A 24,868-nucleotide genomic window follows, 5' to 3' on the forward strand; every position below is an offset into this window, starting at 1 on the left:
ATTTCAGGGTATCAGTGTCTTGCTCAAGGACACCACAGCCGTGAGTCTGGGAGATGTTGGCGGATGGTCCAGTCGGGGTCTTGAACTATCCATTTGTTTTGGAGTCGTGCATTTTTGGGTCCTATGGTTTGTTCCGTTCATGACATCTTTACCACAAGGGATCGATACAAAGTCCGCATCACTGCAGACGCTGCACCGATCCACCTGTCGATCTCAAGTTCCATTCTTCCCTCACTCGTGAACAAAACCCCAAGATACTTGAACTTCTCTACTTGGGGCAAGATCTCATCCCCGACCCAGAGAGGGGACGCCACCCTTTTCTGACTGAGGACCATGGTCTCAGATTTGGAGGTGCTGATTCTCATCCCAGCCGCTTCACACTCAGCTGCAAACCGCTCCAGTGAGAGTTGGAGGTCACGGCTTGATGAAGCCAACAGAACCACATCATCTGCAAAAAGCAGAGATGCAATACTGAGGCCACCAAACCGGACCCCCTCTACAGCTCCGCTGCACCGAGAAATTCTGTCCATAAAAGTTATGAACAGAATCGTGACAAAGGGCAGCTTTGGCGGAGTCCAACCCTCACCGGAAACGAGTCCGACTTACTGCCGGATATGCGGACCAAACTCTGACTCTGGTCGTACAGGGACCGAACAGCCCGTATCAGGGGCAGGGAAGAATGGAACGGGAGATCGACAGGCGGATCGGTGCAGCGTCTGCAGTGATGCGGACATTGTATCGGTCCGTTGTGGTAAAGAAGGAGCTAAGCCGAAAGGCGAAGCTCTCGATTTACCGGTTGATCTACGTTCCTACCCTCACCTATGGTCACGAGCTGTGGGTCGTGACCGAAAGAACAAGATTCCTGATACAAGCGGCCGTAATGAGTTTCCTCCACAGGGTATCCGGGCTCTCCCTTAGAGATAGGGTGAGAAGCTCGGTCATCCGGGAGGATCTCAGAGTAGAGCCGCTGCTCCTCCACATCGAGAGGAGCCAGATGAAGTGGCTGGGACATCTGATTCGGATGCCTCGCGGACGCCTCCCTGGTGAGGCTTCGGGAGTATGCGGTACTGAACCCCCTGATACGGGCTGTTCGGTCCCTGAGATGTTCCGGGCATGTCCCTCCGGGAGGAGACCCTGGGGACGACCAAGGACACCCTGGAGAGACTACATCCTTCGGCTGGCCGGGCAACGAGCTGGATGAAGTGGCTGGGGAGAAGAAAGTCTGGGCGTCCCTGCTAAAGCTACTGCCCCCGCGACCTGAGCTCGGATAAGCGGTAGAAAATGGATGGATGGCTGGATGGATGGTGTGCATTTATCATAACTGAGCATTTTAAAAATTCAATTCTGCTGTGCATTGTTGATGGTGCGTTTGTAGATCAGCGCATTTATTTTTGAGACAAACGGAACGCAGTTTTCAAGATACACACACACACACAAAAGTTGAGAATCTTCACACGCAGCCTTTTGATCCTGATTCCCACTTCACTGGAAGAACTATTCACGGTGTCCGAGCAGGGGAGAAGGTTTTTATCGAAGCTGTTTTTCAAGGCAAATTAATTTTAAAAATAATAATAACCAGTCCTTGCTCATACTAAGTTTTGAACAAGGAACCTTTCACACATGAGGTGCACATGCACACCACTAAGCTATGGTAAAATTCACTGCAGAACATCACCAGCACACCACATACAACAGCAGCCTAACAAACAAAGAAGACTGTTTCCACCCGGTCTCGAACCGGGGACCTTTCGCGTGTTAGGCGAACGTGATAACCACTACACTATGGAAACTGTGGTGGGTGTTGTGCCCAAGTAACCAACTCACAATCAGAATTGAATATTTACAAATGATAAGTCATAATAGAATTTATTTCAGCATTACTGAAGTAAGAATTCTTTTGAGAGGACCAAGTGTTTTGAGCAGTTATCAAGCCAACCATCTTTTCTTTGTATTTCTACATCAATGGAATTCCTACAGCCATTTGTGATTTGACGGGGCTGCCGGTTTTCCACCTGGTTCAGCCACGGTCGGCTTACCGGGGATTTCGGCAGAGTCGGACCATCGACTGTTGGATTCCCATAAAAATGACTCGCAGTCAAGTCATCATCCTGATAGGAAACTGCAGCACTGTGGCATCAGAGGATGTCAATATTGATTGGATCAAAGGCTTTTGGCAAGTCGAAAACAGGTGGACTGCCATAGGTTTACAGGTGGTGGGTCACTTAGAGGAGGGTCTCTCCTCTTTTGTCTGATTTGTCTGATTTGTCTGATATTTAATTGAATACTCTACAAAGACAAGATATTTAATGTTCAAACTGATCAACTTTATTGTTTTTAGCAAATAATCATTTTCTTCTAATTTTATGGCTACAACACATTCCAAAAAAGCTGGGACAGGGTCATGTTAACATTGTGTTAACCTTTTCTTTTAACAACATTTAATAAACATTTGGGAACTGAGGCTTTGTAGGGGGAATTCTTTCCCATTGTTGCTTGATGTACAGCTTCAGCTGTTCAACAGCCTGGGGTCTCCTTTGTCATATTTTACGCTTCATAATGCGCCACACATTTTCAATGGGAGACAGGTCTGGACAACAGGCAGGCCAGTCGAGTACCCGCACTCTTTTACTACAAAGCCACGCTGTTGTAACACGTGCAGAATGTGGTTTGGCATTGTCTTGCTGAAATAAGCAGGGGCGTCCATGAAAAAGACGTTGCTTGGATGGCAGCATATGTTTCTCCAAAACCTCTATGTACCTTTCACCATTAATGGTGCCTTCACAGATGTGTAAGTTACCCATGCCATTGGCACTAACACAGCCCCATACCATCACAGATGCTGGCTTTTGAACTTTGCGTCCATGACAGTCGGATGGTTCTTTTCCTCTGGCGTCCATAATTTCCAAAAACAATTTCAAATGTGGACTCATCGGACCACAGAACACTTTTCCACTTTGCATCAGTCCATCTTAGATGAGCTCGGGCCCAGAGAAGCCGGCGGCGTTTCTGGGTGTTGTTGATAAATGGCTTTTGCTTTGCATAGTAGTTTTAAGTTGCACTTACGGATGTAGTGCCGAACTGTATTTACTGACATTGTTTTTTTTTTAAGTGTTCTTGAGCCCACGTGGTGATATCCTTTACACATTGATGTTGGTTTTTGATGCAGTACCGCCTGAGGGATCGGGCATTCAATGTTGGTTTTCGGCCTTGCCGCTTACATGCAGTGATTTCTCCAGATTCTTTGAACCTTTTGATGATATTATGGACCGTAGATGATGAAATTCCTAAATTCCTTGCAATTGTACATTGAGGAACATTGTCCTGAAACTGTTCGACTATTTTGTCATGCACTTGTTCACAAAGAGGTGAACCTCGCCCCAATTTTGCTTGTGAACGACTGAGCAAATCAGGGAAGCTCCTTTTGAACCCAATCATCAGAATCAGAATCAGAATCATCTTTATTTGCCAAGTATGTCCAAAAACACACAAGGAATTTGTCTCCGGTAGTTGGAGCCGTTCTAGTACGACAACAGACAGTCAATTTACAGAACACTTTGGAGACAGAAAGACATTGACAAAAAAAACAGTCACTGAGCAGTAAAGGGTTGCTTGTTATCTGGTAATGCCGGTACTTTTTTATTTTTATTTTTTTTGACAATTGTGCAAAAAGATGCAGAGTCCTCTAGCACTGAGAGCAGTTCGAATGACTAATATTGCAATAGTCCGGTGCAATGACCATTGTGCAAAGGGCGCCGAGACTTCAAGGAGTGTATGCGGTTTAAAGTGACGAGGCGTGCGATAATCTGGGACAATGTGAGCACTGAATTCCCCCTCAGCAGAGGCGCACTCACAAAAAATAAATGAATGACAGAATGGACACATTGTCTTTATACACTAGACACTGTCAGGAGTGGTATTTGAACCCACGCCTCCATAGAGACTGCAACCTTAATGCAGCGCCTTGGACCGCTCGGCCATCCTGACAGTCGAATGTTGTGTTGTTTAGAAGGAACAAAGGGTCAGAATCTTTATTCACCCCAGGCGGTCTGCTCATCCGGTGGGCGACCCGTTCGAGAGCATTGGAATGTAGTCAAAGTGCAAGAGCCCACATACCAAGCATTGGTGGTTCAGTGGTCGAATTCTCGCCTGCCACGCGGGAGGCCCGGGTCCGATTCCTGGCCAATGCAGCTTGAATGCTTTGTGTATATTCAGCTCTATTTGAGGTAAATGAGTACAAACTCCTTCTGCTTGCAAAACACACATTTTCCCCTCCCGGTTCTGGACGACCGAGGACAGGAACCAAGTGTTTGTTGTTCACATCTTGTCAGAAGTGGGTCATATGGTAGACTTTGCGAACTTAGTTCACCAACTTGGCGCGCTGGGCCATCCTCACAAATATTCCTTGTGTTGTTTCGTGGCAGTGTACGGCAGAAACAATGATAACACCCTCGTACCATTTTTTGTTGGACAAGAAAGCCAAGGAGAGGAAACAGACAGTTTTTGTCAGTCTAATCACACAAGAAGCAGAATGTCAACCCGCATACCCGTAGATATTGCAACCTGAATGGAGTTGCTTGGACGGCTCAGCCACTCCGACAGACTTCGATTGTGTTGTTTTTTATTGCATCATAGTTTTCTGATGTTTATATGCATGCCAGTGCCTCTGACTTACTGACTCAATACTCATTTGAAATGTAGGAATCCATGTCAAGAGAAGGAGAATGAAGACAAAGTATGTTGACAGAATATGGGCCACTCGTACTTAATGTCCCCTGCTTCCCCCGGGACATGGACAAAGTTTTGCCGGAGGTGGGAGTTGAACGTCCTTCTGACTGAGGACTCTGCCAGACATTACCAGCACACCCTAACAATACGTAATTCTCTTTCATGTCGAACTGACATCTGCCCCCAACATCGAAGCAAACACACCACCCAGTGGGAAGCAGATTGCAGCTCCGCCCCTCTTTTCACCCCAGTGTCCAAGAAATGCGGCAGCATGTCCGATGACACGACCACAAAGTCGATCATCGAACTGCGACCTTAGGTTGTCCTGGTGTCAAGTGCTCATCTGGAAACCCTGGTCTGTGACGAGGACATTATTCCGAGAAGTAAGCACGACTCGCGCTTAGATCGGGGAGGGGTGAGGAGGCTTTCGCCTTTATCACGCCCTTCCGAGTCACATTGTCACTCGCCATGTGAGCACTGAATTCCCCCTCAGCAGAGGCGCACTCACAAAAAGGAAATGAATGCCAGAATGGACACATTGTTTTATACACTAGACACTGTCAGGAGTGGGATTTGAACCCACGCCTCCATAGAGACTGCAGACTTATTGCAGCACCTTGGACCGCTCGGCCATCCTGACAGTAGTACGTTGTGTTGTTTAGAAGGAACAAAGGGTCCGGATCTTTATTCACCCCAGGCGGTCTGCTCATCCGGTGGGCGACCCGTTCGAGAACATTGGAATGTAGTCAAAGTGCAAGAGCCCCCATACCAGGCATTGGTGGTTCAGTGGTAGAATTCTCCCCTGCCACGCTGGAGGCCTGGGTCCGATTCTCGGCCAGTGCAGCTTGACTGTTTTGTGTATATTCAGCTCTATTTGAGGTAAATGAGTACAAACTCATTCTGCTTGCAAAACACACATTTTCCCCTACCTGTACTGGACGACCGGGGACAGGAACCAAGTGTTTGTTGGTCACATCTTGTCAGAAGGGGGTCACATACGTAACCTTTGCGAACTTAGTTCACCAACTTGGCGCGCTGGGCCATCCTCACAAATAATCCTTGTGTTGCTTCGTGGCAGTGTTGGGCAGAAACAATGATAACACCCGAGTCGTACCAATTTTTGTTGGACTGCAAAGCCAAGGAGAGGAAACAGACAGTTTTTGTCAGTCTAATCACACAAGAAGCAGAATGTCAACCCGCATACCCGTAGATATTGCAACCTGAATGGAGTTGCTTGGACGGCTCAGCCACTCCGACAGACTTCGATTGTGTTGTTTTTCATTGCATCATAGTTTTCTGATGTGTATATGCATGTCAGTGCCTCTGACTTACTGACTTAATACTCATCTGAAATGTAGGAATCCAAGTCAAGAGCAGGACAATGAAGACAAAGTCTGTTTACAGAATATGGGCCACTCGTACTTAATGTCCCCTGCTTCCCCCGGGACATGGACAAAGTTTTGCCGGAGATGGGAGTTGAAGCTCCTTCTGACTGGGGACTCTGCCAGACATTACCAGCACACCCTTACAATACGTAATTCTTTTTCATGTCGAACTGACATCTGCCCCCAACATCGAAGCAAACACACCATCCAGTGGGAATCAGATTGCAGCTCCGCCCCTCTTTTCACCCCAGTGTCCAAGAAATGCGGCAGCATGTCCGATGACACGACCACAAAGTCGATCATCGAACTGCGACCTTAAGTTGTCCTGGTGTCAAGTGCTCATCTGGAAACCCTTAAGTGTGAAGATGGTGGTCATTATTGACTGTCTGTGATGAGCACATTATTCCTATAAGTAAGCACGACTCGCGCTTAGATCGGGGAGGGGTGAGGAGGCTTTTGCCTTTATCACGCCCTTCCGAGTCACATTGTCACTCGCCATGTGAGCACTGAATTCCCCCTCAGCAGAGGCGCACTCACAAAAAGGAAACAAATGGACACACGGTCTTTATACACTCGACACTGTCGTGAGTGGGATTTGAACCTACACCTCCATAGAGACTGCAACCTTAATGCAGCACCTTGGACCGCTCGGCCATCCTGACAGTAGTACATTGTGTTGTTTCGAAGGAACAAAGGGTTCGGATCTTTATTCACCCCAGGCGGTCTGCTCACCCGGTGGGCGACCCGTTCGAGAGCATTGGAATGTCGTCAAAGTGCAAGAGCCCACATACCAAGCATTGGTGGTTCAGTGGTAGAATTCTCGCCTGCCACGCGGGAGGCCCGGGTCCGATTCCCGGCCAATGCAGCTTGAATGTTTTGTGTATATTCAGCTCTATTTGAGGTAAATGAGTACAAACTCCTTCTGCTTGCAAAACACACATTTTCCCCTCCCGGTTCTGGACGACCGAGGACAGGAACCAAGTGTTTGTTCACATCTTGTCAGAAGTGGGTCATATGCATAGTTCACCAACATGGCGCGCTGGGCCATCCTCACAAATATTCCTTGTGTTGTTTCGTGGCAGTGTTGGGCAGAAACAATGATAACACCCGAGTCGTACCAATTTTTGTTGGACTGGAAAGCCAAGGAGAGGAAACAGACAGTTTTTGTCAGTCTAATCACACAAGAAGCAGAATGTCAACCCGCATACCCGTAGATATTGCAACCTGAATGGAGTTGCTTTGACGGCTCAGCCACTCCGACAGACTTCGATTGTGTTGTTTTTCATTGCATCATAGTTTTCTGATGTTTATATGCATGCCAGTGCCTCTGACTTACTGACTCAATACTCATCTGAAATGTAGGAATCCATGTAAAGAGCAGGAGAATGAAGACAAAGTCTGTTGACAGAACATGGGTCACTCATACTTAATGTCCCCTGCTTCCCCCGGGACATGGACAAAGTTTTGCCGGATGTGGGAGTTGAAGCTCCTTCTGACTGGGGACTCTGCCAGACATTACCAGCACACCCTCACAATACGTAATTCTCTTTCATGTCGAACTGACATCTGCCCCCAACATCGAAGCAAACACACCACCCAATGGGAATCAGATTGCAGCTCCGCCCCCCTTTTCACCCCAGTGTCCAAGAAATGCGGCAGCATGTCCGATGACACGACCACAAAGTCGATCATCGAACTGCGACCTTTGGTTGTCCTGGTGTCGAGTGCTCATCTGGAAACCCTTATGTGTGAAGATGGTGGTCATTATTGACAGTCTGTGACGAGCACATTATTCCTATAAGTAAGCACGACTCGTGCTTAGATCGGAGAGGGGTGAGGAGGCTTTCGCCTTCCGAGTCACATTGTCACTCGCCATGTGAGCACTGAATTCCCCCTCAGCAGAGGCGCACTCACAAAAAGGAAATGAATGACAGAATGGACACATTGTCTTTATACACTAGACACTGTCAGGAGTGGGATTTGAACCCACGCCTCCATAGAGACTGCAACCTTAATGCAGCGCCTTGGACCGCTCGGCCATCCTGACAGTAGTATGTTGTGTTGTTTAGAAGGAACTAAGGGTCCGGATCTTTATTCACCCCAGGCGGTGTGCTCATCCGGTGGGCGACCCGTTCGAGAGCATTGGAATGTAGTCAAAGTGCAAGAATCCCCATACCAAGCATTGGTGGTTCAGTGGTAGAAATCTCGCCTGCCACGCTGAAGGCCTGGGTCCGATTCCTGGCTAGTGCAACTTGGCTGTTTTGTGTATATTCAGCTCTATTTGAGGTAAATGAGTACAAACTCCTTCTGCTTGCAAAACACAGATTTTCCCATACCTGTACTGGACGACCGGGGACAGGAACCTAGTGTTTGTTGGTCACATCTTGTCAGAAGGGGGTCACATGCGTAGACTTTGCGAACTTAGTTCACCAACTTGGCGCGCTGGGCCATCCTCACAAATATTCCTTGTGTTGTTTCGTGGCAGTGTTGGGCAGAAACAATGATAACACCCTCGTACCAATTTTTGTTGGACAAGAAAGCCAAGGAGAGGAAACAGACAGTTTTTGTCAGTCTAATCACACAAGAAGCAGAATGTCAACCCCCATACCCGTAGATATTGCAACCTGAATGGAGTTGCTTGGACGGATCAGCCACTCCGACAGACTTCGATTGTGTTGTTTTTCATTGCATCATAGTTTTCTGATGTTTCTGATGTGAGGCATTTATAACCTTGGTTTTACAGAAACTCCCTTTTTCTAAAAATATTCCTTTGTTTACTCTATCCTGATACGACCCGAGTGGGAAGCACCTGTTTCTCCCTCAGAGTGGCGGTATCTTTTACTTTCACTTCTCAGCGTCTCCTTATTTTGACCTGAGTGGGAAGCACCTGTTTCTCCCTCAGAGCGACCTGACGTGACCTGAGTGGAAGTATCTTTCACTTTTACTTTCAACGTTATCCTGACTTGACCTCTTATTTGCTCACCCAAATAGGCTTCTTAGTAAATACATTCAAGCATATTTCATGTCTTGAACTCAACCAATACATGTCATCACACTATGTCAATCTCTAAGCAATCTGCAATACATGTATATATGTAATTGTTAAATAAATGTATATACATTCATGTGAATACAATTCTCTCCTGTATTCAACAGGTACGCTTTTTGTAGTACATCTTGTGATGCGATGCCTGAGAGAGACACTCTTACACAGGTTACAGTTCTTGTACAAAAGCAGTTTCAAAGCATTTTCTATCAGTAATATAAGAGTAAGAATAATGTATAACAGTCTTACTAGGCTTGATGTACTTCTTATCAATGATTTCCAAAAGAACATCCAAGTTATAACATCAAAAGAGAACATCAAAATATCTCAAGGATAAAAAATCAAACAAATGGTTATAAGCGGTTGACTTCAGTATGTGTTTGTTTACTATGATAGGGGGTTTAATAGTTTTAAGATATTCAAGAAGACTTAAGCTTGACCTGGTGACTCATACTTCATGATCTAAATTTGGTTTGGCGACCTCTGGTGGTTGAACCAGGAATTTAATCTGGGGCTAAGCTCAATCATATGAACCCAGCGACATAAGCCAATTATCATTGTTTCCATCGCTTTATGTGGCTTGGCCGCCCACTTGACAAAACTACAAAAAGAAATTTACATTAGCACAGAAGGGAAACAAATACTTCCAAATAACCTATTTAAATGGGCTGCTATATTGAGCCATGGTGTGTCACATGTCTCAACTGGAGGGATGGTGGCACAGATACATCGACACTTTACAACCATCCATCCATCCATTTTCTGAGCCGCTTCTCCTCACTAGGGTCGCGGGCGTGCTGGAGCCCATCCCAGCCGTCATCGGGCAGGAGGCGGGGGACACCGTGAACTGGTTGCCAGCCAATCGCAGGGCACATAGAAACAAACAACCATTCACACTCACAGTCATGCCTACGGGTATTTTCGAGTCTCCAATTAATGCATGTTTTTGGGATGTGGGAAGAAACCGGAGTGCCCGGAGAAAACCCACGCAGGCACAGGGAGAACATGCAAACTCCACACAGGCGGGGCCAGGGATTGAACCCGGGTCCTCAGAACTGTGAGGCTGACACTCTTACCAGTCATCCACCGTGCCGCCACTTTACAACCTATGGTTTCAATTTATATTCAAAGAATTATTGTACAGCATGCATGATCTGTGCACGACATAATCCGCAAGGGCAATTGCGACCTACAAGAGGTAAATTCCCAGTGCCTACATACCCCTTCCAACGCATTCACATGGATTACATAGAATTAAGTCAAAGTGAGGGAAAGAAGTACTGTTTGGTTATCATAGATGCATTTTCTAAATGGATCGAATTATTCCCAACAAAATCACCTGATGCTCTGACGGTGGCAAAAACACTATGTAAAGACATCATTCCAAGATATGGCATACCTGAAACCATTTACAGCGATAATGGGACTCATTTTGTAAATCAAATAATCAATAAAATAGGAACCATGTTCCACATCAATTTGAAAAACCATTGTGCTGACCACCCTCAGAGTGCAGGTCTAGTGGAAAGAATGAATGGGACAATAAAAAATAGACTGAAAAAATGTATGGAAGAGACAGGAAGGTCATGGACACAGTGTTTTGACCTCGTTAAAATGTACATCAACATTACAAGCACCACAGGTTTAACACCTTACGAAACATTGTTTGGAAGACCTTATAGACTTCCGTTGTTTAAACAAAAATGGGAACTTGATGACGAAACAAACTTAGCTGATTACATGAGAAAGTTGTGAGAGAAACAAAATGATTTAAAAGAATCTGCTGAAAGTAAACATGTTTCCCAGCAGGAAACCAAGTTGGTTGGACCAGGAGACTGGGTCCTAACTCGAAGCATCAAAAAGAAGCACTGGCATTCACCAAAGTGGGAAGGACCGTATCAAGTGTTATTAACAACTCCAACAGCCCTAAAAATAGCAGAAAGAAATACGTGGGTTCATTTAACACAATGTAAAAGAGTCATTTCAGCTGAGTACTCAAATAGGGAAGGTGAGCAAAAGTCTGATAACGGAGCGGGAGCAGATGTGTAGATTCTGAAAACGCTTGCTGGTCAGTGAAGAAAAAAGACACCAACCCGTTTAGTGAGAACTCAGCAGAATGGCACACCCACGTTGGTTACGAGATTCGATAAGTTGTTGCGTAGCAACTTTGGCTACTATGGTGTTGGTTTTGTTTTTGTGGTACATGGGACGTCCACAACCAATTTTTTAGATAGAAAATCACCTACCAACTGGACCAATATGACGAACCCAATAATGGAAAATTTTGAATCATTAACTCGTATCAAAAGGAGTACAGCTGATGATCAGAACTGTGGGCATGGCCTCCAAACGCGGCAAACCGGTTTAATATTTTGTGCCCCCCAAAATCAAACTGCTTTAATCATAATTCCATATGCGGCTCTCACCAATGATGCTCAAGAGAATGGACAGAATTGGGGATTTGGATATGACTTGTATGCAACTATAGGCTTTGGATGGGAACACCTCATTGGTGAAACAGGTTATGATTGGTCCAGTTGGTCACTAAAAACAGCAAAAGAACATAGAAAGAAGTTTAACATAAGCAAAACGGCCCATAGTTTAATATTGAAATACAAATCAAGTCACCCAGTGTGTTTGATGATGAGCTTGTGGGCAGATTCTGGCGGAAAAGATCCCCAATTCCGAGTAGCATTGTGTTATGGGAACCGTGTTAAACCAGAAATGCCATTGAAAACTTCAAAGAAAGGTGGACAAATTATAATGGTTAACAACATAACTACTGATGGTTGGTTCCTTGTTGTCACAGGAGTTTCAGGACAAAATAACAATTGGTTACTATTGGTGGAACAAGCAGCAAATGTAACGAGAAAGGATTGTGTGGTTTGCATGGGTCCCAGGCCTTTGTTGCGCATAATTCCGGCACAATTATGACAAGATTGCATTATTCCATTAATGAACGCTACTGTACCAACTGAGAGGTGTAAATCATGGGATCCTATATATCCCGTAACAAAAGCAGATAAACACAAACCAATGTTTTCTACTTTAGTAGCACCGAATAATTTTACATGATTAGTAAAGGCAAAAAATTAGGACCACTGAACGACACACAGTGTAAAGTAACCTTAAAGGTCGGACCAAATTTTGTGCCAGTATCACGGAGCGACATCTGGTGGTGGTGCGGAGATGATAGACTGTTTGACAGATTACCTAAAGATATATCTGGATTGTGCGCTATTACCACTTTGATATTGTATGTGTCAGTATACCCTATGCTTTAATGATTTAATGGAAAGGGCACCAATGTTTTTGTCCAATCTAGAACAAAGACAAAAAAGAGATTTATCCTGGCAGAGGCAAAATTATCCAACATAAAACATACATCGACGCCATAGGTGTTCCTCGTGGGGTTCCTAATCAAAACAAATTAGCTGACCAAGATGCAGGAGGATTTGAATACTTAATATGCTGGTGGTGTACGATTTATAAAAATTTTGATGGGATAAACTATATCCACTTCAATGTACAGAGATGAGGAAATTGGACTCAGAGTGGGTTGGAAGCTGTGCATGAGCAACTCAAGGACGTTCCAAAACCGCATAGCTGTCGACATGCTCCTCGCAACAGAGGGAGGTGTTTGCGGTATGTTTGGAGAACAAACAATCCTGCTTCAGATGGCAGCTTGACCAGAGCCATCGATGGTCTACGGACCCTCAATCAACACTCCTTGTGGGACAGCTGGATGGACGTTTTTGGTAAATACAAAACCCTAATTTCACCAATATTGATATCAATTGCTGTTTTTGCAGCCATTCTGACATGGTGTGGATGTTGTTGTACCCCATGCATTCGGGCATTAATCAGTAGATTAATCACCACAGCAATTACCCACATGGAACCGTATGGAGCATATGTATCCTTTATTGGAGGTTGATAATAATGACGATGACGATGATGATGTTGTTTTACCTGATTTTTTCCTGATCCAGGTGATTACGATGTTTAAACAACAACATTCATGTATGACAAGTTTACTCTGAGTGTAAATGTATTTGTTTCATAAAAATGATTCTACAGTTAAAAAAAATGAGATGACTGTAAAATGATATAATGCAGCCCTATGGGGGGCACAAGTCAGTGCAAACTGTAGGCCGGTCCCAAGCCCGGATAAATGCAGAGGGTTGCGTCAGGAAGGGCATCCGGCTTAAAACCTTGCCAAACAAATATGAGCGTTCATCCAAAGAATTCCATACCGGATCGGTCGTGGCCCGGGTTAATAACGCCCGCCACCGGCGCCGTCAACCTGCAGGGCGCTGTTGGAAATTCAGCTACTGTGGGTCGAAGTCGAAGTCAAAGAAGAAGAAGAAGAAGAGGTGGAAAGCGGGTTCTTCGGCAGAAAGAGAAGAGGAAAACACAGAGCCTAGAACTGAATGTGGGGACTTTGAATGTTGGGACTATGACAGGAAAATCCCGGGAGTTGGTTGACATGATGATTAGGAGAAAGGTTGATATATTGTGTGTCCAGGAGACCAGGTGGAAAGGCAGTAAGGCTAGAAGTTTAGGGGCAGGGTTTAAATTATTTTACCATGGTGTAGATGGGAAGACAAATGGAGTCGGGGTTATTTTAAAAGAAGAGTTGGCTAAGAATGTCTTGGAGGTGAAAAGAGTATCAGATCGAGTGATGAGGCTGAAATTTGAAATTGAGGGTGTTATGTGTAATGTGATTAGTGGCTATGCCCCACAGGTAGGATGTGACCTAGAGGTGAAAGAGAAATTCTGGAAGGAGCTAGATGATGTAGTTCTGAGCATCCCAGACAGAGAGAGAGTCATAATTGGTGCAGATTGTAATGGACATGTTGGTGAAGGTAATAAGGGTGATGAAGAAGTGATGGGTAAGTACGGTATCCAGGAAAGGAACTTGGAGGGACAGATGGTGGTAGACTTTGCAACAAGGATGCAAATGGCTGTAGTGAACACTTTTTTCCAGAATAGGCACGAACATAGGGTGACCTACAAGAGCGGAGGTAGAAGCACACAGGTGGATTACATCTTGTGCAGACGATGTAATCTGAAGGAGGTTACCAACTGTAAGGTAGTGGTAGGGGAGAGTGTGGCTAGACAGCATAGGATGGTGGTGTGTAAGATGACTGGTGGTGGGGAGGAAAATTAGGAAGACAAAGGCAGAGAAGAGAACCATGTGGTGGAAGCTGAGACAGGACGAGTGTTGTGCAGCTTTTCGGGAAGAGGTGATACAGGCTCTCGGTGGACGGGAAGAGCTTCCAGAAGACTGGACCACTGCAGCCAAGGTGATCAGAGAAGCAGGCAGGAGAGTACTTGGTGTATCTTCTGGCAGGAAAGGAGAGAAGGAGACTTGGTGGTGGAACCTCACAGTACAGGAAATCATACAAGGAAAACGGTTAGCTAAGAAGAAGTGGGACACTGAGAGGACCGAGGAGAGGCGAAAGGAATACATTGAGATGCGACACAGGGCAAAGGTAGAGGTGGCAAAGGCAAAACAAGAGGCATATGATGACATGTATGGCAGGTTGGACACTAAAGAAGGAGAAAAGGATCTATACAGGCTGGCCAGACAGAGGGATAGAGAGGGGAAGGATGTGCAGCAGGTTAGGGTGATTAAGGATAGAGATGGAAATATGTTGACTGGTGCCAGCAGTGTGCTAGGTAGATGGAAAGAATACTTCGAGGAGTTGATGAATGAGGAAAATGATAGAGAAGGGAGAGTAGAAAAGGCAAGTGTGGTGGACCAGGAAGTGGCAATGATTAGTAAGGGGGAAGTTAGAAAGGCATTAAAGAGAATGAAAAATGGAAAGGCAGTTGGTCCTGATGACATTCCTGTGGAGGTATGGAAGCATCTAGGAGAGGTGGCTGTGGAGTTTTTGACCAGCTTGTTCAATAGAATTCTAGTGCGTGAGAAGATGCCTGAGGAATGGAGGAAAAGTGTACTGGTGCCCATTTTTAAGAACAAAGGTGATGTGCAGAGCTGTGGCAACTATAGAGGAATAAAGTTGATGAGCCACACAATGAAGTTATGGGAAAGAGTAGTGGAGGCTAGACTCAGGACAGAAGTGAGTATTTGCGAGCAACAGTATGGTTTCATGCCTAGAAAGAGTACCACAGATGCATTATTTGCCTTGAGGATGTTGATGGAAAAGTACAGAGAAGGTCAGAAGGAGCTACATTGTGTATTTGTAGATCTAGAGAAAGCCTATGACAGAGTACCCACAGAGGAACTGTGGTACTGCATGCGGAAGTCTGGAGTGGCAGAGAAGTATGTTAGAATAATACAGGACATGTACGAGGGCAGCAGAACAGCGGTGAGGTGTGCTGTCGGTGTGACAGAAGAATTTAAGGTGGACGTGGGACTGCATCAGGGATCAGCCCTGAGCCCCTTCCTTTTTGCAGTGGTGATGGATAGGCTGACAGATGAGGTTAGACTGGAATCCCCGTGGACCATGATGTTTGCAGATGACATTGTGATCTGCAGTGAAAGCAGGGAGCAGCTGGAGGAACAGTTAGAAAGATGGAGGCATGCACTGGAAAGAAGAGGAATGAAGATTAGCCGAAGTAAAACAGAATATATGTGCATGAATGAGAGGGGTGGTGGGGGAAGAATGAGGCTACAGGGAGAAGAGATGGCAAGGGTAGAGGACTTTAAATACTTGGGGTCAACCGTCCAGAGCAATGGTGAGTGTCGTCAGGAAGTGAAGAAACGGGTCCAAGCAGGTTGGAACGGGTGGAGGAAGGTGTCGGGTGTGCTATGTGACAGAAGAGTCTCTGCTAGGATGAAGGGCAAAGTTTATAAAACAGTGGTGAGGCCAGCCATGATGTACGGATTAGAGACAGTGGCACTGAAGAGAAAACAGGAAGCAGAGCTGGAGGTGGCGGAAATGAAGATGTTGAGGTTCGCTCTCGGAGTGACCAGGTTGGATAAAATTAGAAATGAGCTCATCAGAGGGACAGCCAAGGTTCGATGTTTTGGAGACAAAGTTAGAGAGAGCAGACTTCAATGGTTTGGACACGTCCAGAGGAGAGAGAGTGAGTATATTGGTAGAAGGATGATGAGGATGGAGCTGCCAGGCAAGAGAGCTAGAGGAAGACCAAAGAGAAGGTTGATGGATGTCGTGAGGGAAGACATGATGGCAGTTGGTGTTCGAGAGGAGGATGCAGGAGATAGGCTCTCATGGAAAAGGATGACACGCTGTGGCGACCCCTAACGGGACAAGCCGAAAGGAAAAGAAGAAGACTGTAAAATGATATGAGAATTTGTGCAAATACATGATAAACAGGAGGGAAATGTTAAATATATGGTAGAAGTTATCCTTTATTTGCTTAGCTTGCATTAGTATTATGGACGATTTTGAGAAAGGAACATGTCTCGCCTTCAAGAAGATGACTCAGCAGGAATTATCAGAGAGAAGGACGTGGCCGGGACGTGGCAGGTGTTGGTCCCATGTTTTCACCTTGAAACCCTATCCTTAGTGTGTTGAGTCTTGTAAATTTAGAAACCTCTCTATTTTCAAATAAATGCAGGAGCGACGGGAGAGATTGTTGCGAGCGTGTTGAGAGGCTGTGATCTGAACAATCTCCCATTCGCCCTCCTCATGAGAAAAAGAAACCAGTGTCTTGATTCCTTTTGTGTCTATTTTTTATAATGTTGGGTAAGATAAATCCAACAAGATATATGTGTGAATAGATTTTTATTTTTTTTTTACTGTCGGAAAAGGAGAAACGGGATGTTTAAAATAGGTACGTGAAGATTCTGTCTCCTAATAAAGAGACGGTAAGTCATAAGAGAGAGAATGACTTTCTTTCTTTCACTCGACTGTAATGTATTCCTCGGAAGTGGTTCGGGTTCATAAACCGTGGCTTTGAGGTCCACACTTCGTATCCTTAGCCTCGAGCTAATTAAAAGCACTGATGTGATAAAATTGTGATGTATATATGTATATATATATATATATATATATATATATATATATATATATATATATATATATATATATATATATATATATATATATATATATATATATATATATATATATATATATATATATATATATATATATATATATATATATATATATATATATATATATATATATATATATATATATATATATATATATATATATATATATATATATATATATATATATATATATATATATATATATATATATATATATATATATATATATATATATATATATAGGCGGCACGGTGGCCGACTGGTTAGAGCGTTAGCCTCACAGTTCTGAGGTGCGGGGTTCAATCCCCGTCCCCGCCTGTGTGGAGTTTGCATGTTCTCCCCGTGCCTGCGTGGGTTTTCTCCGGGCACTCCGGTTTCCTCCCACATCCCAAAAACATGCATTAATTGGAGACTCTAAATTGCCCGTAGGCATGACTGTGAGTGCGAATGGTTGTTAGTTTCTATGTGCCCTGCGATTGGCTGGCAACCAGTTCAGGGTGTACCCCGCCTCCTGCCCGATGACAGCTGGGATAGGCTCCAGCACGCCCGCGACCCTAGTGAGGAGAAGCGGCTCAGAAAATGGATGGATATATATATATGTGTGTGTGTGTATAGATTTTATTTATTTTTACTGTGGGAAAAGGAGAAACGGGATATTTAAAAAAGGTACGTGAAGATTCTGTCTCCTAATAAAGAGACGGTAAGTCATAAGAGAGAGAATGACTGCATTATAATTTAGGTGAACCACCGATAAGAAAACGATTCCACAAGAATCTAAAGTGAAAAAGCTTACAGCACCAGGTATTCCCAGGCGGTCTCCCATCCAAGTACTAACCAGGCCCGACCCTGCTTAGCTTCGGAGATCAGACGAGATCGGGCATTCTCACATTTTATATTTAAAAAATATCATATTTTGCTTAAAAATATCGAGCAGATCGCGTCATCTTTATTCTTCAATTGTTGGCTGGTCTATTTTGGATTTTTTTCTGTGGATGATGCGAACTCATTCTCAACACTACAAATGTGTGATCAAATTTTAGATTTTGAAAAGTTAACACACTCGAGAATTTGAGAACTTGCACGCTGCCAAAACTCAGACAAGCGCATGCAAAAATCCTCTTGGACCCTCCACATCGACATGACCACATTACCGGTAGCCTTTCATTGCTCAGTGACTATATATATACATATATATATACATATATATATACATATATATATACATATATATATACATATATATATACATATATATATACATATATATATACATAGATATATGTGTGTATAGATTTTTTTTTTTTTTTTTTTACTGTCGGAAAAGGAGAAACGGGATGTTTAAAAAAGGTACGTGAAGATTCTGTCTCCTAATAAAGAGACGGTAAGTCATAAGAGAGAGAATGACTGCATTATAATTTAGGTGAACCATCGATAAGAAAACAATTCCACGAGAATCTAAAGTGAAAAAGCTTACAGCAGCTGCTATTCCCAGGCGGTCTCCCATCAAAGTACTAACCAGGCCCACCCCTGCTTAGCTTCCAAGATCAGGCGTTCTCAGGGTAGTATGGCCGCAAGCCACATGGTTGCCTGAAAAAGCAACATTTTATATTTAAAAAATATATTTTGCTTAAAAATATCCCGAGCGGATCGCGTCATCTTTATTCTTCAATTGTTGGCCGGTCTATTTTGAATTTTTTTCTGTGGATGATGCGAACTCATTCTCAACACGACAAATGTGTGATCAGATCATAGATTTTGAAAAAGTTAACACACAAGAGAATTTGAGAACTTGCACGCTGCCAAAACTCAGACAAGCGCATGCAAAATCCTCTTGGACCGTCCAGATCCTGGTCACCAACTCTTCAGAAACAGAATCATCTTTATTTGCCATGTATGTCCAAAAAACACAAGGAATTTGTCTCTGGTAATTGGAGCCGCTCTAGTACGACAGACAGTCAATTGACAGAGAACACTTTTGAGACATAAAGACGTTGACAAAAAACAGTCACTGAGCAATTAAGGGTTGCGAGTTATCTGGTAATGCCGGTACATTTTTGTTTTGACAATTGTGCAAAAAGATGCAGAGTCCTCTCGCATTTAGAGCAGTTCGAAAGACTAATATTGCAAAAGTCCGGTGCAATGACCATTGTGCAAAGGGCGCCGAGACTTCAAGCGAGTCATGCGATAATCTGGGACAATGTTTATTGTGCAAATGTTGCAGATTCTCTTCAATCAGTGTGCAATTGGAACAGATGCTACTGGCATGAGTGGCCAGTATTGGTCAACAACAGATATGCAAATAGTGCAGCGTGGCGAGACTACTCCAGTGAGTGCACGAGTAACATAATTGTCTTCTTCCAGCTCCTTCCCCCAGGCAAGTGCTATCGAACAATGCAAACTAAAACTAGCAGACATTCCAACACCTTCGTCCCGCTTACCGTTAACTTCTTAAACAGTTCACTTACAATTGCATTGTAACATGCTGCCAATTTGTCTTGAGATTGTTGTCCCATCTCTGTCGGGCCAATTATACATTTTTCGTGCATTCACTGAGACTACTACAGTAGTAGTCTCGCCACTCTGCACAATTTGCATATCTGTTGTTGACCAATACTGGCCACTTATGTGCTTGAGAAGTATCTGCACGATTTGCACAATGGACACTGTTCCAGATTATCGCACTACGATTCGCTTTATACTGCTTCAATTTCTCGAAATCTCTGCACGTTTTGCACAATTGTCACTGTACCAGATTATTGCTCGATCAGTCATTTCAAATTGCTCTAAATTGCTAGAGGACTGCATCATTTGCACAATTGTCAAAAAATAAAAAATAACATAAAATTTGCATCGACATGACCACATTACCGGTAGCCTTTCATTGCTCAGTGACTCTCCGTACTTTGGTCTAATGTGATTATGTCTCCAAAGTATTTTCTGTCAAATGGCTATCCGTTGTCGCACGAGAGGGGCTCCAAGTACCGGAGACAAATTCCTTTTATGTTTCTGACATACTCGGCAAATATCGAGGATTCTGATTTTGATTCTGCTGATTCTGATTGAATTTACTCTATCGAATCTACTCCTACTAATACTGCCATTCACTCGACTGTAATGTATTCCTCGGAAGTGGTTCGGGTTCATAAACTGTGGCTTTGAGGTCCACACAATAATGTGCAATAATTACATATCATTTAAAGATCCATACCTTCGTATCCTTAGCCTCGAGCTAATTAAAAGCACTGATGTGATAAAATTGTGATGTATATATCTATATATCTATCTATCTATCTATATATATATATATATATATATATATATATATATATATATATATATATATATATATATATATATATATATGTGTATAGATTTTTTTTTTTTTTTTTACTGTCGGAAAAGGAGAAACGGGATGTTTAAAAAGGGTACGTGAAGATTCTGTCTCCTAATAAAGAGATGGTAAGTCATAAGAGAGAGAATGACTGCATTATGATTTAGGTCAACCACCGATAAGAAAACGATTCCACGAGAATCTAAAGTGAAAAAGCTTACAGCACCTGGTATTCCCAGGCGGTCTCCCATCCAAGTACTAACCAGGCCCACCCCTGCTTAGCTTCCGAGATCGGACGAGGTCGGGCGTTCTTTTTTTTTTTAATTAGTAAAAAATTCATTATTTACAATATGTACATGTAATCAAACTTAAAAACTCGCCCAGTCTGTGAAACTCTCACAAGGCCATTGTTTTTTGCGATACAGTCCACAAAACGGCTGGCAGAGCAGGCATGTAGGAGAGTAAAGTGGGATTCAACTTGAGCCTTGAGCCGGTGCCCTTGTCATGCAAGTAGATATTCCTCGTGACGATGACCGTGTGACGAGCAATGGCCAGAAGTAACCGGATGGCTGGTCTATTGATGGCCTGCAATGATACTGACGACGAGAAAGATGAAGAGACAAAACCAAAAAGGAAAAACCCGACATTATGATCACCAGCCTCACGTGCCACCGGGGGGGGGGGGGGGGGGAAGCCTCAGGGCCAGCCTCCTTGCGAGGAGATCCTCCAACCTAGAATGGAACTCACGGACGGCTCTGCACCCGAGGACAAGATGTTCGTAGTCCTCGGGTGCCTCTTTACACACCATACAGTCTCTGCTATAAACGCTAGGAGAAATTGCATTGAGTGTTGTGCAAGGGAATATGATTCTGTGTCGTAATTTGAAGTCAGTATTACTGACCTTTGGTGCGGAATACCAATTGAACATGTTGGCCCAGATGGATGTAATGGTCAGTGCAGGGAATGTCCGTGTCCATGTGCGTTCCGCTGCAGGTCTCCGGAACACTCCGGCTATCAAAACCCTGTAAAGTCGTTTTGTGCTACACTCCGACAAACCAAAAAACCTTGTCCCGTCAACCAGCACAAAACCTACATCCCGATCCGCCCCCGGGTCCCCTCCAGAGGATGAACCCTCCAGAAAAGACCCCCAATTCCGGAGTATGGATTCCCTTATTCTTCCAGCCAAGCGCAAAACACCCACTCTGCGGAAGAGGACTCCCCGCGACCGGAACAGAGTCCGAACCCCGACAATGTCATAGTTCCCGCTCCCATCTAATAAATCCCCAATAGTACTTATTCCTGCCCTCTCAAAGGTATCGCTGAACATTCTCTCCCCACTCCCTGGCCCTCCGCCCATGAGATTGGGGTTGAACCTCAGCGGAATTTTCAGCAATTGTTGCAGCGACTTTGGCTCTGCTCTCACCCATGGCCTGAGCGACCACCACGCCTCCAGAACCTCCCTCTCAAAAGGATCTTGGGCGGGGAACAATGACCTCGGCAACATTTGACATAGGTTAAAGTCACCATAATTCCCCAACCCTCGCAGGGTAGGTATAACAAAGTCCTTCCACGGGGCTGTGAAGGACAAGTCCAAACATTTCTTGATGATTTTGAGCCTTAAAGATTTATTCTTCGTGTCTATGTCAATCAACCCCAAACCCCCCGCTCCATGATCCCCTATCAGCGTAGCATGACTCACCAGACCCTTTTTTCTCTTCCACATGAAACGACTGAAAATTGCCTTTAGCTTTCTCAAAATGTCACCAGGCAAATCAGTAACAGTCAGGGCATGTACCAACTTTGAAATACACAAAGCGTTTATTACCAGCACTTTACCTTTCAGGGTTAGATTTCTCAACTTCCATACGTTAAGTTGACTTTCTATTTTATTCAAAATGTTCTCCCATGTTTTCCGATTACATACCTCCGCAAGCTTACCTAACAAGACTCCCAGAACTTTGTAGCTGTTCCCGGCCTCACGAAAACCCCAGGTGCTAAGAGTAGCCTGCAACGCACCAAACACAGCCATAGTCGTCTTATTTGTATTTATCTTTGCGCCAGAGGCCTGGCAGTAAACATTCAGTTCATGGAGAGCCATTTTAAGACTCTCTACATCCCTGACTAACAAATTTGTGTCATCTGCATATTGAATAATTCTAACTTCATTGTTTGCTGGTGTCAGAATACCCCATCCATCCATCCATCCATCCATTCTCTACCGCTTATCCGGGTCGGGTCGCGGGGGCAGTAGCTTCAGCAGGGACGCCCAGACTACCCTCTCCCCAGCCACTTCATCCAGCTCTTCCGGGGGGATCCCGAGGCGTTCCCAGGCCAGCCGAAGGATGTAGTCTCTCCAGCGCGTCCTGGGTCGTCCCCGGGGTCTCCTCCCGGTGGGACATGCCCGGAACACCTCACCAGGGAGGCGTCCGGGAGGCATCCGAATCAGATGCCCCAGCCACCTCATCTGGCTCCTCTCAATGCGGAGGAGTAGCGGCTCTACTCTGAGATCCTCCCGGATGACCGAGCTTCTCACCCTATCTCTAAGGGAGAGCCCGGACACCCTGCGGAGGAAACTCATTTCGGCCGCTTGTATCCGGGATCTTGTTCTTTCGGTCACGACCCACAGCTCATGACCATAGGTGAGGGTAGGAACGAAGATCGACCGGTAAATTGAGAGCTTCGCCTTTCGGCTTAGCTCTTTCTTTACCACAACGGACCGATACAAAGTCCGCATCACTGCAGACGCTGCACCGATCCGCCTGTCGATCTCCCGTTCCATTCTTCCCTCACTCGTGAACAAGACCCCAAGATACTTGAATTCCTCCACTTGGGGCAGGATCTTGGGTCAGAATACCCCTAATTCCATTATTCTGCTTGAGCAGGGCAGCCAGCGGTTCCGCCACAAGGCTGTAAAGCAGTGAGGACAAAGGGCATCCCTGTCTCACCGACCTCCCCAGCCTCACAGGGCCCGTCAGCAACCCATTAACTTTGATTCTACTAAAAGCACTCAAATATAACCTCTGAATCCATTCTATGAAGATTTGACCAAAACCAAACTTCTTTAAAACCAACCATAAGAAATCATGCTCAACTCTGTCAAATGCTTTCTCAAAATCAATGCATACATGGATCCCACGCGTGTCATTCATCTGTTTAATCAAATATTTTAGAGTCAAAATTGTGTCAGCAATTTCCCTGCGTGGTATACCATATGTTTGTGTTTCTGAAATAATATTGCCTATCACCACTTTAAGCCTATTCGCTAAAACTTTCACGAGGACCTTGTAGTCACTGTTCAACAAACTAATGGGCCTGTAATTACCAAGATTTGTACGGTCCCCCTGTTTAAAAATCAGTGAGACAATCCCTTCACTGAAAGTCAGGGCAACCCGATCGAATGTCTGCATACTTGTAAAAAACCTGTGCAATATGGGCGTGAGTTGGCTTACAAACGCTTTGTAAAATTCAGCAGTTATTCCATCCCTCCCCGGGCTTTTGTTTTTATTTAAAGACAATATAGCGCTAAAAACTTCTGCTTCAGAGATGGGAGCATCACACAATTCCATATCCTCTTGGGTCAAAGCCTTATTTAATGCACCCACTGCCTCCACAGCATTATTACTTGAGGTGCGTTGTGATGCAAATAAATCTCCGTAAAAATGCTCCACTTCCTCCAAAATGTCCCCTAAATCCGTTAGCAACTTATTTGAATTTTTCGACACTAAAGAATTAAAATAGGCTTTACTCTGTTTTGCTTTCTCGAGTCCAAAGAAAAAAGCAGTGGAGCATTCCCCTTCCACTGCGTATTGCGCCCTCGCCCTAAGGACCACACCTCTACATTTTTTAATTTCCATTGACTCCAATTTATTCCTCAGCAAGAACAGCTCAGGGTTTACTGGTCCTTGCCGATGCGCGGCAGCTGTCGTAATATCCAGTAACCGATTTCTTACGGCCCTCTCCTCCAATTTCTCCTCCAGTTTTTCTTTTTACAGTAGCTTATAGTTATCTTTTTAACCCTCGTTTTAAAACTCTCCCACCAGTCTATAACGTTGTCAACACATTCAAGCTCCATCTTAGCCAAGCCAAGGAGCCCGCTCGTCCTGGAAACGTAGCAATCATCCTTCAGAAGGGAGTTGTTTAGCACCCAAAGCCCGCCGGTCCTCCGGCTTCCCCCAAGTACCAGTTCAACGGAGAGCAACGCGTGGTCACTCTGACTCGACCATGTGTACAGTTGCCTGTCCAGATTCTGCACAAGAAAGGCTGATGTTAAACAGAGATCGATGCGTGATTGCTTCAGTTCATTTTGGACAACCTGCGCCCTGGAGAAAACTGGCCAACTTAGATTTAAAGTCCTCCAGATTTCTACCATATTACTACCGGTCATC

General features: G+C 44.5%; 6 non-coding genes and 1 pseudogene across 6 annotated transcripts; 2 read left to right on the forward strand and 5 right to left on the reverse strand.

Moving 5' to 3' along the window:
- Nucleotides 1-1,717: 1,717 nt before the first annotated feature.
- On the reverse strand, nucleotides 1,718-1,790 carry trnav-aac (transfer RNA valine (anticodon AAC)). Its single transcript has one exon. It is a non-coding gene; the product is annotated as a tRNA-Val (tRNA).
- A 2,112-nt stretch (nucleotides 1,791-3,902) lies between these two features.
- Nucleotides 3,903-3,984, reverse strand: trnal-aag (transfer RNA leucine (anticodon AAG)). The gene has a single exon. It is a non-coding gene; the product is annotated as a tRNA-Leu (tRNA).
- Nucleotides 3,985-4,116: 132 nt separating this feature from the next.
- trnag-gcc (transfer RNA glycine (anticodon GCC)) lies at nucleotides 4,117-4,187 on the forward strand. The gene has a single exon. It is a non-coding gene; the product is annotated as a tRNA-Gly (tRNA).
- Nucleotides 4,188-5,283: 1,096 nt separating this feature from the next.
- trnal-aag (transfer RNA leucine (anticodon AAG)) lies at nucleotides 5,284-5,365 on the reverse strand. The gene has a single exon. It is a non-coding gene; the product is annotated as a tRNA-Leu (tRNA).
- A 1,539-nt stretch (nucleotides 5,366-6,904) lies between these two features.
- On the forward strand, nucleotides 6,905-6,975 carry trnag-gcc (transfer RNA glycine (anticodon GCC)). Its single transcript has one exon. It is a non-coding gene; the product is annotated as a tRNA-Gly (tRNA).
- A 1,100-nt stretch (nucleotides 6,976-8,075) lies between these two features.
- trnal-aag (transfer RNA leucine (anticodon AAG)) lies at nucleotides 8,076-8,157 on the reverse strand. The gene has a single exon. It is a non-coding gene; the product is annotated as a tRNA-Leu (tRNA).
- A 10,462-nt stretch (nucleotides 8,158-18,619) lies between these two features.
- Nucleotides 18,620-18,728, reverse strand: LOC133473129 (5S ribosomal RNA; annotated as a pseudogene).
- Nucleotides 18,729-24,868: the final 6,140 nt, after the last annotated feature.

This window comes from Phyllopteryx taeniolatus, unplaced genomic scaffold (genome assembly GCF_024500385.1).
Source record: "Phyllopteryx taeniolatus isolate TA_2022b unplaced genomic scaffold, UOR_Ptae_1.2 contig_130, whole genome shotgun sequence".
Lineage (NCBI taxonomy): Eukaryota > Metazoa > Chordata > Actinopteri > Syngnathiformes > Syngnathidae > Phyllopteryx > Phyllopteryx taeniolatus.